The following is a 14,212-nucleotide window of genomic DNA, read 5'->3' on the forward strand; positions in this document are numbered from 1 at the left end:
TTGCGGATGCCTCATGGCATGGGGTAAGACACTCATTAATATTGGTATTAATATCCGTTAATACGGATTAATATATATTATTTTTATGATATCATCGAGATAGCCACGATTTTCCTAAAGACATAGGAGACAGAAGTATCTTGAATTTAAGTCAATGTAGGGGGCTTATAAACAAGCGGCTAGGGATCATGGATTGTACGTCTTGCGGAATTGACATACCGCAGGACACATATTGTATCGGAATCGAGTTGCGGAATGGCCCGGAAATCGTAGAAAGATGTGGGGCATTGATGACAATGAAGCTTCACCGAATGTGATGCATCGTCTCTTTCTAGCCAGAAAAATAGTGGTCTATGTTGCATTTCTCATATATTTTGCTTAATATAGAGAATGGAGGTGAGGAAGTTCTAATCATTGAATTTTTTAGAGGTAGTATGGGGTATATCCTGGTCTGCAGAGACCTGTAAGTTATAGATTCTGATTTTACTCCAACATTATGCTTCAGGAACATTTATTCTTTTCTTAATCTACCTCTTATTGCCGACCACTTCCGTTGAACACTTATTCTTATGAATTAAGCTCTTCCCATCGCTATAATTAGTGCATTTGGGTCAATCCGTTTAGGCTATTTTTACCAAAAACCAGTGGCGACTCGTAACCTCACTTTCTACCTGTTCTACGACTCTAAAAATGGCTATTTCGACAATTTTAGATTATAAATCGAAAAGTTAATTATTGAAATCGTCTTTTCTAACAAATCTCTACTCATTACATGCAAATTTGTTGCTGAAATTCAAGAATTTCTATTCGTGGAACAGGTAGATTTGAGGTTAGGGCATCGCCACTGCCAAAAACACAAAGCTATTTGGTTATGCATGATTTCATTGAATACGGAATTTGTTTGAGTGGAGAAAATCTATGCGGGCTTCTCATGGCGGTATCTAGATTTAGCAAGTAGGTACATGAAACTCCCATAACATATTGAACATATTTTGACTAAAAGGTAATTCTGATCCATTCTCTCATCATGATATGAGCATATGGATCTGAGCAGACTGACAATAAACAAAACTTGTTTTTTCATATAAATAATCAATTTGCCTTGGCAACTCCGGCCACAGGCAAACAGCAAAACTCCATGCATACTTGATAATCTTCTCAATATCAATATTAATACTGGATCTAGTGTCCTGCCCCATGCCTCATGGCAATATCATTAAACATAACTACTTTCTATAACTTATTTTAGAGGTTGGTTGTTTGAAGATTGGAGCTTGAGATGTTCGTTCAAAACCATTTTCCCGGTGATCTTCTCAAATTCCCGGTTTTTCCCGTCTTTTTCCCGGTGGATTCAAATTCCCGTCTTTTTCCCGCTTTTCCCGTTTTTCCCGGTTCGGTGGCCACCCTGCCCTAGGACAGGACGTGACAATTCAATCAAGACTGCCCCGTTGTTTTTCAGTCGATAACCTTGACGATACAAAAGTCAGTACTGCCAGTATCCTTTTAAGCAAATCTTGTGAACAAATCCAAATATCAAGGCACATAATTTGATTGTTTCTTGCACCCTTCATTTATTCAGTGCAATAAAGGATGCTAGTTTTCTAAAAATCAGGTTAAAAATCAGCGATATTTTTAGAGAAAATTGACCCAATTTCCATTAAATTGCTCACAATTAGGCATTTTCGATTGATTTTAGCATTGTAGGAGCACAAGCGGTAAACTTAACATCGAATACAAAATTATTTAAAACAAAAAGACTTCATGGAAAATTTACCAACTTTTGGTGAAAACTCTACTTTATGAACTAGCAACACGGCCGGGCGAGCAACAAAGTGCCCTGTTGAAATCCAACTTAAGAGCTTGAGCTTGACTAGCCGCCCATGGATGCTACTCCAGTATCGCCAGATCAGCTGCACTTACACAAGGAACCAACCAGATGACTGCTTGGGACTAACAGACACTCTCCGTGAATAAGTGCTGTTGATCTTCTATTTTTAGGCAACAATGGCGCCTGCCTAGTCGGCAATGTTGTTCATCGTAGAAATACCTATCGAGATCTGTGTTCAGAATTGTTATAGAGGACAATGGGCGACCTCTGGCGATTTTTCTTTGCAAAAGTAAGTTTTCCCATAGTAAATCCCATACAAACTTTGAACGGCTGGCGCTAAAATATAGTTTCACAAATCGAGCTGAAATTTTGCACAGTTGTTATGGGATCTGAATGCAATCCAAAAAGTGGACTGGAGCGAGAATCTAAATTTTTCATACAATCGTGTCCCAGGCTAATGCCCATGTTCTTCGCTTTGTTGGACTCTGCAACCGGTAGCTGTTCCCACCTTTCAATCACCTAAAGATTATCCATTACGATATCACTTTTTCAAACTTTCTCATCTTATCCAGTAAATTTGCAAAAAAAAAATTATTGGAACAATGATTACTCGTGCCCGGGAAATTTCCTGTCTGTTTGCATGACACTTTAAGATTTATGTGGCTACTAGCTTCGAAGGAGAAAAGTATTATTTCGTTTAAGGTACCGTGGGGCAAGTGGGTAATGGAATTCGCATAGTTGAGATTCTTTAAATTCTAGAGACTTTAAATTGAAACAAATGAGGTCGTGTTTATTCTTTAGCTTGACTCCCACCAAATATAAGCAGCATGATGAAATTAATTTTTATGAAAAATTAAAGAAAAAAATACAGAAAAAGTTTTTGAAAAATGTCTCCTTACTTTTCACTTGCCTTAAAAGTGGGGCAAGTGAAAAGTTTACCGTGTTGAACAATAATTTCAAAAACAAACAGTTATATTCACGATTTCTATTAGCTTTAACATTTGTTAAGGCTTCCCAATATACAATAACATAAGTAACATGTAAACAAAGGAAATGTTATTCTTTTCACTTGAATTTTCTTCTGTTCAGTTATGTTAGTTGAAATGATTCGACAACATTATAACTGCAACATTTCCAATGTTAGTTCTTACATTATAGGACAGCAATTGCATTTCTGCTCTGTAGAATTTCCATCTCACGTTATTTGTTTTTGAAAAAGTCGAATATGACGTCGGATAACTCTTCGGGAGAAATCAAACGGAATCGTTCAATAACGTATTTAGAATCTTTTCTATGTGGATAGACCTATACCCCATTTTTATGTTTTGAACTAGCTTACATAGACATTCCACAAGATTTCCGTGTGTTCTCTAATATTGCAACTTTTCAGTCAACGTCTTCCTTTTAATTGGATGCCCGAAGTAGACATATTAATATTGTAATGTTTGGCAACATCTTTTAGAGAAGTTCCATGATTTCTAATAGCTTTTAACGCTTGAGTATAGTGTTTCTTGAATTATTAGCACGTTATGTTTTTCTTTGATAATTGCGAAGCATGTTTACTTATGGCTACTTAAGTACGAAAACTCAAATTCAATCTCTAATGATAAACTTTTCACTTGCCCCATCTGATAAGAAAATTGACGGTCTTTAAATTTAGTTATTTTTAGGTCTACGTCGAATTAATTCTAAAACTTTTTTTTATTGCAGTTTGAAACTGTCACAGATAACTAAGAAGTGGTACAGGAAATTATTTTCAGCAAATTTTTTCCACTGAAAATATTAAAATAAGATTGTACGCCGCCAACTTGTTATGGAGTAACAGTTGACATGTTAACAATTTTCCGCTCTATTGTGCAAAAATGGCTGAAAAATCTCAGAAATCTCTTACCTATCGTAATGTTCTGAATGGCCTCAAAGGTTTACGCATGAGTTTAAAACGTTAATTCACATATTCAGTAAAATATATCAATTGTTTTCACTTACCCCATTTACCCACTTACCCCGCGGTACCTTATAAGGATGTGATATCACACCACGTCCGTAAATCAGGACAGCTCCACTACATTTTGCAAGCACAAAAACTCTTGATTCATTATTATTTCTATATTTTTCAGCCATATCAGTGTTCTTTTTTATCCACGGTACAGGGCCCTATTTTATAAGTCGAGTCGACCAAAAACTACTCGACTGGAGTCGTTGTCGACCAAAAATTTTGCTCGACTTGCCTCTGTCACTCGAGCTTATCGACAGTTGTCACTCTATGTGACTGGATTACTATGGGAGTCGACGGGTGACATCTGAAATATGCATGCTTGCTTTGATCGACAATGAATACAGACGAGTCACATGAATCTGTTCGATTTACAAAATAGGCCCCACAATCTATCTCCTCATTTTCTTCCAGTTGTGTCGACTCTAAATACTAACCTACGCTCTCACACATCGCATCACTAGAAATAATAAAACTCAAAATTTGATAAAACGAGAGAATCATAAAAACCATTCACAACACTTTTTGCACAGTCTAGCAACTGAAAGCGCCCGAGAGCGAAACAAAGTAGATCTAGTATGGGATAATCTTGATTCCTAGAAATAAATCGTATTAAAACCTATAACTTTCGTTTGAACGTATCGTAATCTACCGTATAAAAGTATATTTTTATTTCGAAAATAAACGTATTTCACTAATCTGTTCTTGTTTGCTTCGCTGTCTCTCCTTGTCGGTTGTTTTTTTAGGTTTTGCTTGTCTATAACTCCATTTGCATCGCTTCTGCGTTTTGTAAATGTGCATACGTGGGTTAAGAAATTGCATTTATAGTACGAGGCTAGCAGGTGGCCGTCCGCAAACCACGTGGTCCTAAAGGGGGAGGGGGGGTTCTGGATAAAGATCACGATCCATACAAAATTTGAAGTTTTTGTATGGAGAAAACACCAGAAAAAAATAGACCACGTGGTTTATGGACAGCCCCTCAGGGGATGATTCAGTTTAGGAGATAGAACGGAGGGAGGTATACTACTATTAAAACATGGACAAGTTGTTGCATGAAGGGGGTTTCTGGGACAGTAGGAAAAAATAGAAGATAAGTCAACGATACAAAGATAACGAACATACTTGCCCTGGCCAGGGCTGGTAAGTATCATGAACGCCCAAAATCAATGCAACAAAAAGAAAACAAGTTATTTCACTGTCCCGAGATAAAAATGCTTATGTTATTTAGAGGTTGGTTCTCATCAGTGGCGACTCGTAACCTCACTTTCTACCTGTTCTACGACTCTAAAAATGACTATTTCGGCAAATTTAGATTATAAATCAAAAAGTTAATTATTGAAATCGTCCTTTCTAACAAATCTCTACTCATTACATGCAAATTTGTTGCTGAAATTCAAGAATTTCTAATCGTGGAACAGGTAGATTTGAGGTTAGGGAATCGCCACTGGTTCTCATAGAGGAAATATTCAAGAAAATCTCTTTTATTTTGTCTAATATGATGATACCGAGAGAACAATCTCTAAAAATTGCCTTGTATTGAAAATGACTCTTTCGAGCACTGGTCCTGTTTTGTTCGAATATAGGTAGGTATCGTTGATCTATCTGTCTATTCGTTTCACTCAAAATGGCAAAGGCTCACATGTCAAGACTATTATGTATCTAAAGACTTTTAGTTATCACTTTTTCGGGTATTACAATCTAGGACGCCCATTTTGTCGGCGAATAAAGTAGGTACCTGAAGTGTTTAGTAGACTTATCATATATATCAATCTTCGCGCTGTTGTATTTTGTACAACACCGCTGAAAAAACCTCGCTTTTCGTTCACAACAGCAGCGCGGTGGTTCTGACGCAACTCTAAGAATAATGATTACTCAACGACTTTCACAGGGTAACTCAAATAACCCAAATCACAAATTATTAGGCATTATAACAACAATATAGAGACATGCCACTTCGCCTTTTCTGACCTAATGAAGTTAAGAGGAAAATAACCATCATCGTTTTACAAATTTTCAAAACCAGTTTTTTTGCTCAAAATCAAAGGAATGTTCATGAAAATCTATCATTGCATTACACTTGCAACCTGTAATGCAATGATAGATTTTCATGAGGATTGCTTCAAATTTGAGCAAAAAAACTGGTTTTTGGTTGGCAATGATTGCTGATGATTGAATGATGGATTCTTAAGCCTTAATATGTCGCGTTATTGTGCTTACTGATTACTCGGAAATCGCCAGCGAAACTTTCTTCTGTATCTCTTTAAGAAGTCCTCTAGATATTGATCTGGAAGTTTCTTCAGGTACCGTAAACGGAGTAACGGAGTGATAGTTTTTTCGAAGAAAACTAGAATATTTATACATGCTTTTTCAAAGAATAATAATTTATATTTTTTAAATAAGTACTGGCATCCTAGCTATCGATTGCAGTTGATAGATTGTCAAAAGACTTATTTTGAATGGATCTATATTTTTTCATATAATAGAAAGTCGGTTTTTTGGTTTGGGGTTGTGGGATACAGAATCCACTGCGTTGGTAAGTGGCATGAGCGTTGATCACAGCAATCGGTTTTAGACGTTCTTCTGTGATGCGGACTGTCATATTGTCAATGTTGAACACTTGATGCATTCACACTGTGCCTCACTTGCGATTCGATATTGGCTGGGTAAGTTGTGTGAGCATCACGTGGAGGGTGATTCCTTTTTCGTTGATTATCTAAACTCCACATTGGCAATCCTGCCAGTTTTCTGCCTTCGCGGAAAGATACCTGGCATTTATTTTTATATTTAATGGGAGGAATCACCCTGCAGCGTTGCTAAAGTGAAATAGTGAAGGTGAAAAAGTGGTTTTATTTTGTTTTCGGCTAGTGCGAAAAAAGTCTTATCCTAAAAGTATCCTGCGTTGGAGAAAAACCGAGAGTTTCGGTGGCGTGATAATAAAAGTGAACAGAGAAGCAGCAGGTTGAGTCGATCTTGTTGTTTTGCTATGAGCAAATGTCAGATCAGATGATTCCAGCATGTTATTTGTCGTGAGGTAAGAGGAGCCCCTGGCAATGTCCGCTGCCCAGAAGATAGAGTTCGTTGATCTTGCTGTTTTGCTTTGTGCAAATGTCGGATCAGAAGCTTCCAGCGTGTTGTTTGTCTTGGGGAAGTGAACCTCGGCAATGTCCGCTGACGAAAAGCTAAAATTCGTCAATCCAGTTGTTTTGGTATGTGCAAATGTCGGAAAAGAAGATTAAAGCGTGTTGTTTGCCGCCGGGAAGAGGAGCCACGGCAATGTCCGCTGATGGAATGAAGACACATGCGTCGAGTTTATTGTTGATCTATTTACAAATGTCAAACCAGAAACTTTAAGCATGCTGTCTGCCATGACATACGAGACTTGCTGATAGAAGAGTTTTTATCCCTCAATTTTGCTCTTTGCAAGAGTAAAAAAATCTAGCTTGAAAAAATATAGAAATTCCTAACTTAGATTACAAAAACGGTTCCAGTTTGTGAAAAAGGTTTTCGCTTTGAGATTTGAAAACATATTCAAGTTCTATTATAACTAGGCATTCAAAAATAAGTGACGAACTATTCAAAACTATATCAAATAGTGATCGTAGAATAGAATGTTTGTAAAGGTTTCAAAATTGCTAAAATTGCATCAATTTTTAATATTCGTAAATAAAATTTCAAATGTTCTCGATTCTAATGAAAATAGCTTTGACACGAAGTGCCCTACTAATGTTCCACAGACAAATTAAAGACCTCCATGTCCCTTGCACTCGCCTGAAACGCGAGGCAGCAAAAGTTGGACTGGTGGTGAATGCGGCCAAGACAAAGTACATGCTAGCTGGTGGGGCCGAGCGCGACAGGGCTCGCCTAGGTAGCAGTGTTACGATAGACGGGGATACGTTCGAGGTGGTCGACGAGTTCGTCTACCTTGGATCCTTGCTGACGGCTGACAATAACGTTAGCCGTGAAATACGGAGGCGCATCATCAGTGGAAGTCGGGCCTACTATGGCCTCCAGAAGAAGCTGCGGTCAAAAAAGATTCACGCCCGCACCAAATGTACCATGTACAAAACGCTCATAAGGCCGGCAGTCCTCTACGGGCATGAAACGTGGACGATGCTCGAGGAGGACTTGCAAGCACTTGGAGTCTTCGAACGTCGGGTGCTTAGGACGATCTTCGGCGGTGTGCAGGAGAACGGTGTGTGGCGGCGTAGGATGAACCACGAGCTCGCCCAACTCTACGGCGAACCCAGTATCCAGAAGGTGGCCAAAGCTGGAAGGATACGATGGGCAGGGCATATTGCAAGAATGCCGGACAGCAACCCTGCAAAGATGGTATTCGCTTCGGATCCGGTTGGTACAAGAAGGCGTGGAGCGCAGCGAGCTAGGTGGGCGGATCAAGTGCGTATCGATTTGGCGAGCGTGGGGCAGAACCGAGGATGGAGAGATGCTGCCACGAACCGAGTATTGTGGCGTGATATTGTTGATTCAGTGTTATCTGTGTAGATGTTAACTAAATAAATGAAATGAAATAATGTCCCTTGCAGTTGCCCAAAATTTTTTGGCTCATAAGGTAATCTAGAATGCCGTGAAAAGTGTACTGCAATTTGTCAAACTTGGGTACCTTTTGCACTACCGAGGGACCAAATGCAGTACTAGAAGTGGTACCCAATCAGAGCTCGAGTAGGACGGAACTGAATGTTCTTTAATTTTGCATTCGTTTTGCTTAACTACTCGACAGATATTATTTGTAAAAATTTTTTTCAGATTTTTTTTCATTCTATACAAAATGTATGGGAGCCAAAAACACAAGCCAAGTTCTACGAATTATGTTTTTTTTTCTAAAGGACGGAAAAATCACTTAAAAATACCGCTTTGAAACAGTATTAGGATAGTATAGAATTGCTCTGAGTTGAGCCACCCTCGGGCTGCAAATCTCGTCAATAGAGATAATAATAAGTATAGGATCCCGGGTAGAGAAGAATAGCATGTTTGCAACCAAAGGGGTGTTCAATGGTCCATTAGATTATAATTAGGTTGTTAAAGGCTGCATGATCAGTAAATATGAAAGCTAGTACCAATTTTATACAAAACAGAAATCATCTGAACGACTGGATACTGTTGCAGTCTGTGAGAGTTGCTGCTCGCGAACGCTCTCGTGCCACGTACCAAACGAGAGAGTGAATGTTTACATTCATATGGCTCTCCGAATGCGATATGCCACGAACTGTTATGGTTCGCGAACTGTACTTATTTGGCTTTACATCAACTGTCTTGATAAAGCCTCGCCAACAATAATTCGCCAATTCACTCGATTCATGGCCGCTTCTCTCCATCCTCGACTGTGACCAACGCTTTCCAGGTCCTGGTGCACCTGGTCAATCCACCTAGCTCGCTGCGCCCCACGCCTTCTTGTTCCGACCGTGTAGTAATACAACACCACAATCTCACCCGCTTCATATTTCTACGAAGCACATACTCATAAATTAAACACTTCCTCTATTTGACACAGCAACAACCTAAAATCTGACCACCCATATTTGACCTACTGGGAAAGTCTCAGCAGGCCAAGTTTACACAAACTGTATTTTGCCTTCCTTATTATGATACCTCCAAATTGTTACCATATGTGCACAACAAGCACTGTCCGCATTTACGACATCTGTTTATCAAATATACCAAGCGTTGTGCTCACTCCTCGTTCAACCATTCTTTACCACATTAGGTTACCACTTAAGCCTTCTCCGAAATAAAGATTCATTCGTTAACCATCACTCAGTTAGTTAAGTCAAGTTTAATATCCGAAGTCCGGTAACCTATTACATGGCGACCGTGACGAAAGAATTAAGTTCGGTTTAAAGTGAAAATCTGGTGTAACTGAAGCAAAAATGGGTTCAACCGAAACAAAACCAGCAGTGCCACCGGTTACACACGAACAAATTGTGAGCATAATCAATGCTAGCAACGCGAAAAACAAGGAACACGCCGAGAGAACCACAGTTTCGACGGAAGTTATTGCGTACACCTTAGTGGCCATAGTGATTTTCGTACTTATTTACCTGGCGTATAAGTTAATCACTAACTACGAACGTATGCGTACCCAGACACGCGTGAACAATGCAGTTAGCCTGAACAATCTGAAAACAAGTGTAGTTTAATGCGCGTGGACAAAAGTTAATAAGGGAACACTCACTCAAAATGTATCAGCCAATTGCGCTTTTCTGTGTAGCGGTAGCTCTTATGCTAGCGACATTCTACATCTTGTGCGCGATAATCGAACAACAACTCAATGAAGTGTCACTATTTCACTAGACGAAAACACGGAGTGCACTTGAAAAGGCTTTGAAAAACAGACTTTGACAGTTCACAAAATTCAGCAACAGTATCGAAGTGATAATAGTAAAGTACGTCAAACCACCGATAGACAAGTGACAGTTTACAAAAAAAAAATCACACGGAAAGCAGCAAGCAGGTAGCTGCTCAACCGTCCCGCAGTGCAAAACGTAGCCGTGATGAGCCAAGCAGTACGACAGTGCAAAACTTAGCCGCATAGCCGTGATGAGCCAAGCAGCACCAGCAGTACAACAACAACAAGGTATTGGCCGAGTATGAACAGGAACAGCATTGTACAAACATGTATGTTTGTCTGTGATGTATGTATTAGATAACTTGATATGTATTCGATTTTGTTATGAATTACCCGAGAAAACAAATCCCACCAATAGCAAACATTTTATTATTCCCAACTATCAGGCCAGCAATAAGCGACCTAAAAAGAATCAAAGACAACCTTAAAAAGTCAATCTACAAGCAAATTTCTAAAGACACTTTAGAGTCGAATCTTAATTTAGCCAAAGAATTAAAAGAAGTGATCGAAAATTGTCTAGACGAAAAGTACCAGGAATTACCGTCCAACGAATTCAACGAAATCTGTAAGCAAACTAGAGACATCTATTGGGAAATTTGCACAATAACTAAACGAAAGTTAGCCAGCTCAGACGAAACGCCAAAAATGCCGCCGCCGGAAGAAAATTTTGATCTGAAAAATGCTATTGCGCTGGTACAACCATATGATGGTTTGCCACAACAATTGGAAGCCTTCGTTGAAGCAGTAAGTTTACTGTCGGAATCAATCAAACCCGACCAAATGCTTACTGCACACTGTAAACTTGACATTACCCTATAAGGTGTAAAAAATACCCACTTTTTTCCGATATATGAAGCTGTCAAAAATAGGGGCATTTCAAAATTTTGCATAATGGGTAAATTTTGCCCATTCGTAAGTTCCAATGGTTTACTCTTTAATGGGTGAAGAAAATCTTATGTCTTTATCTTTCTGTGCGACCGAAGTTGTATCCTGATCGCAGGTTATTGAGCAGTATCTTGCAGGTTAGTGATAAATCGAGATTTATCACCCATCTCGTTCTTAATTAAAGAAATATTGATATTCTTACAGAATGAGTCGGCTAAACAAAATGTTCGGTGTGATATGGCATCATGATTAGTCATTGCGGCCTGAAGCGAGACGCCACACAGAAACAGCGACCGGGAGCTAATTATATGAAAGATAGCATGCTCACAAGATATAGAACATTAATTTAATAAAATTTCTATAATCTGCTAAACAAAACGCCCAATTATTTGTCTGCACATTATTCATTACTATTAATTAATATCATATAATATTCAAGTCAAAAAAAGAGTAAAATTTACTCTCATTCCAAACAAAATTCATTTGGAATAGAGGGTAAAAATCACTCGTTGACTTGACGTACAAGCGGTTTACTCTTTAATGAGTAAAGGCCCTTTACTCTTTTTATGAGTTAAACTAGTTTCTCTCAAAGAGGGTACTTTTTTACCCTTTAAAGGGTACTTTGGTCTTACAGTGCAACAAAATTTGTTAAAACAAGGTTAAGTGGGAGAGCTCGTCTAGCTTTACCCACTAACGTAGCCACACTCCAGGGAATAATCGACGCGGTATCGAATAACTGTAAATATACTGAGTCACCAGATACAGTGTTGGCAAAATTAAACAGGTTAAGATATACACGCGCAGAAAACTTTTTGGAACAAGTTGAAGCGCTTTCAACCCAATTGACCACCATGTACATCCAAAGCAAGATTCCAACAGATGTTGCCACCAAAATGGCAACGAAAGCTGGAGTCGACGCCTTAATCAACGGAATAACGGACAATGAAACTAAAATCATATTAAAGGCTAATGAATTTTCAACAATTCAATCAGCCATACAAAAGGTGAACGAAAATATTGGCCGATCCGCTCAAGTATTGACAGTAAATGCTAGGAGAGGATTGCCGCGGAAAAACAACTTCTACAACAATAATCGTGGCAACTACTGTAACAACTACGGTAATCGCGGTTACAACCGCAACAGTTACAATAATCGCCAAAGCCGAACGAATTAAAATGAGGGTTACAATCAGAGAAATCATTATTCTCCACGAGGACGCGGAAATTTTCACAATAATCGCGGATTTACTCATAATTCGACACAAAATAATCAAAGAAATCCACGCGTTTACTACACGCAGTCTAACCAACATCCGACGAATCAGCAACCGCAGCTCGTGCCCAATATTGCATATCAGCAACCAAGTACCCTACAAACCATCCCACAGTCTGGAGCAATACAACATTTGCAGCCGCACCCTTTAGGCGGAATTCAAGGGCAGTTTACACAGTGAATGTATCTGCCAGTAACTTCGTTACAATTCAAACAAATGTAGCAAATCAACCCTGCACCTTTATCGTTGATACTGGAGCAGATGTATCAATCTTAAAAACTAATTATATTACCACAAATATTACGTATAATCAACAAAATCAGAGTACCTTGAGAGGTATATCAGCCCAAGAAATTTCAAGTCTTGGCAGTGTAAATATAATCTTAATTTTAGATAATTTCAGTTTACCGCACACATTTCAATTAGTGAATAGTACGTTTCCAATACCTACTGATGGTATATTGGGACGTGACTTTCTTGCAAATTTTACATGTAATATTGACTATAATTCTTGGTTATTAACGATAAATGTAAATAACTATTCTTTAGTAGTACCGATTCAAAATAATCTGAATGGTACAATTATCTTACCCGCTCGTGCAGAAACAATAAGACATATAAGCAATTTAAACCTAGATCGAGATGCTTTGATAGAATCTTCAGAGATTTTACCCGGAGTATTCTGCAGTAATACTATAGTTTCTAAGGATGCTCCATATGTTAGAATAATTAACACTAACGAAGAAAATATAATATTAACGCATTTTACACCACGTATTCATTCATTAGAAAATTTTCACGTATACAAAATTACAAATAATGATAACATTGATAGAAATAAGTCATTAGAAAAAGAATTAAATTTCGAAAATTTACCAAATTCTATTCGTACACCACTTTTTAAACTCTGTAGCGAATATAACGACATTTTCAGTCTCCAAAATGATCTCCTCACCTGTAATAATTTTTATGGGCAAAAAATTAGACTGCAGGATGAAGCTCCTGTATACATTAAAAATTATCGCAATGCACGTAGCCAACGTGATGAAATTTGCCGACAAGTTGACAAATTAATTGAAAACGATATCATTGAGCCGTCAGTATCAAGTTATAATTCCCCAATATTTCTAGTGCCAAAAAAGTCCACAACCTCTGATCCAAAGTGGAGATTAGTTGTGGACTACCGTCAACTAAATAAAAAATTGCTAGCTGATAAATTTCCCCTGCCGAGAATCGATGATATTCTCGATCAACTCGGCAGAGCCAAATATTTTTCAACTTTAGATTTAATGTCTGGTTTCCACCAGATTGAAATCGATAAAAACTCAAGAGAATTTACTGCATTTTCCCTTCAAGAGCGAGGACATTTCCAATTTAAGCGATTGTCGTTTGGTCTTAACATAAGCCCGAACAGCTTTCAAAGAATGATGGCTATTGCACTAAGTGGCCTGAGTCCCGAGTGTGCATTTTTGTATATTGACGACGTGATTGTCGTAGGATGTTCAGTCGAACACCATTTGAAAAACTCAAGAAGAGTATTTAAATGCTTTAGGCAGAGAAATTTAAAGCTTAACCCTGCTAAATGCAACTTCTTTAAAGCAGAAGTCACATTTTTAGGGCACAAGATCACTGATAGAGGGATCCTGCCCGATAGTTCAAAGTTTGATGTCATTAAAAATTATCCCAAACCACAAAACGCTGACCAAGTTAGAAGTTTTGTGGCAATGTGTAATTATTATAGAAGATTTATCCCCAATTTTGCAAAAACTTGTAGTTGTTTGAATAAACTACTTAGAAAATATGTTACATATAAATGGACAGACGAATGTCAGTCTGCTTTTGAAAATTTAAAGTCTATGTTGCTTTCACCA

The 14,212-nt window shown here is 38.2% G+C and overlaps 1 long non-coding RNA gene across 1 annotated transcript; it reads right to left on the reverse strand.

Moving 5' to 3' along the window:
- Nucleotides 1-9,425: 9,425 nt before the first annotated feature.
- On the reverse strand, nucleotides 9,426-11,051 carry LOC110678943. Its single transcript, XR_002502068.1, has 2 exons — nucleotides 10,009-11,051; nucleotides 9,426-9,952 (listed from the first exon to the last, which is right to left on the reverse strand). It is a non-coding gene; the product is annotated as an uncharacterized LOC110678943 (long non-coding RNA).
- Nucleotides 11,052-14,212: the final 3,161 nt, after the last annotated feature.

The sequence above is a fragment of the Aedes aegypti genome, chromosome 3, assembly GCF_002204515.2.
Source record: "Aedes aegypti strain LVP_AGWG chromosome 3, AaegL5.0 Primary Assembly, whole genome shotgun sequence".
In the NCBI taxonomy this organism is placed as follows: Eukaryota; Metazoa; Arthropoda; class Insecta; order Diptera; family Culicidae; genus Aedes; species Aedes aegypti.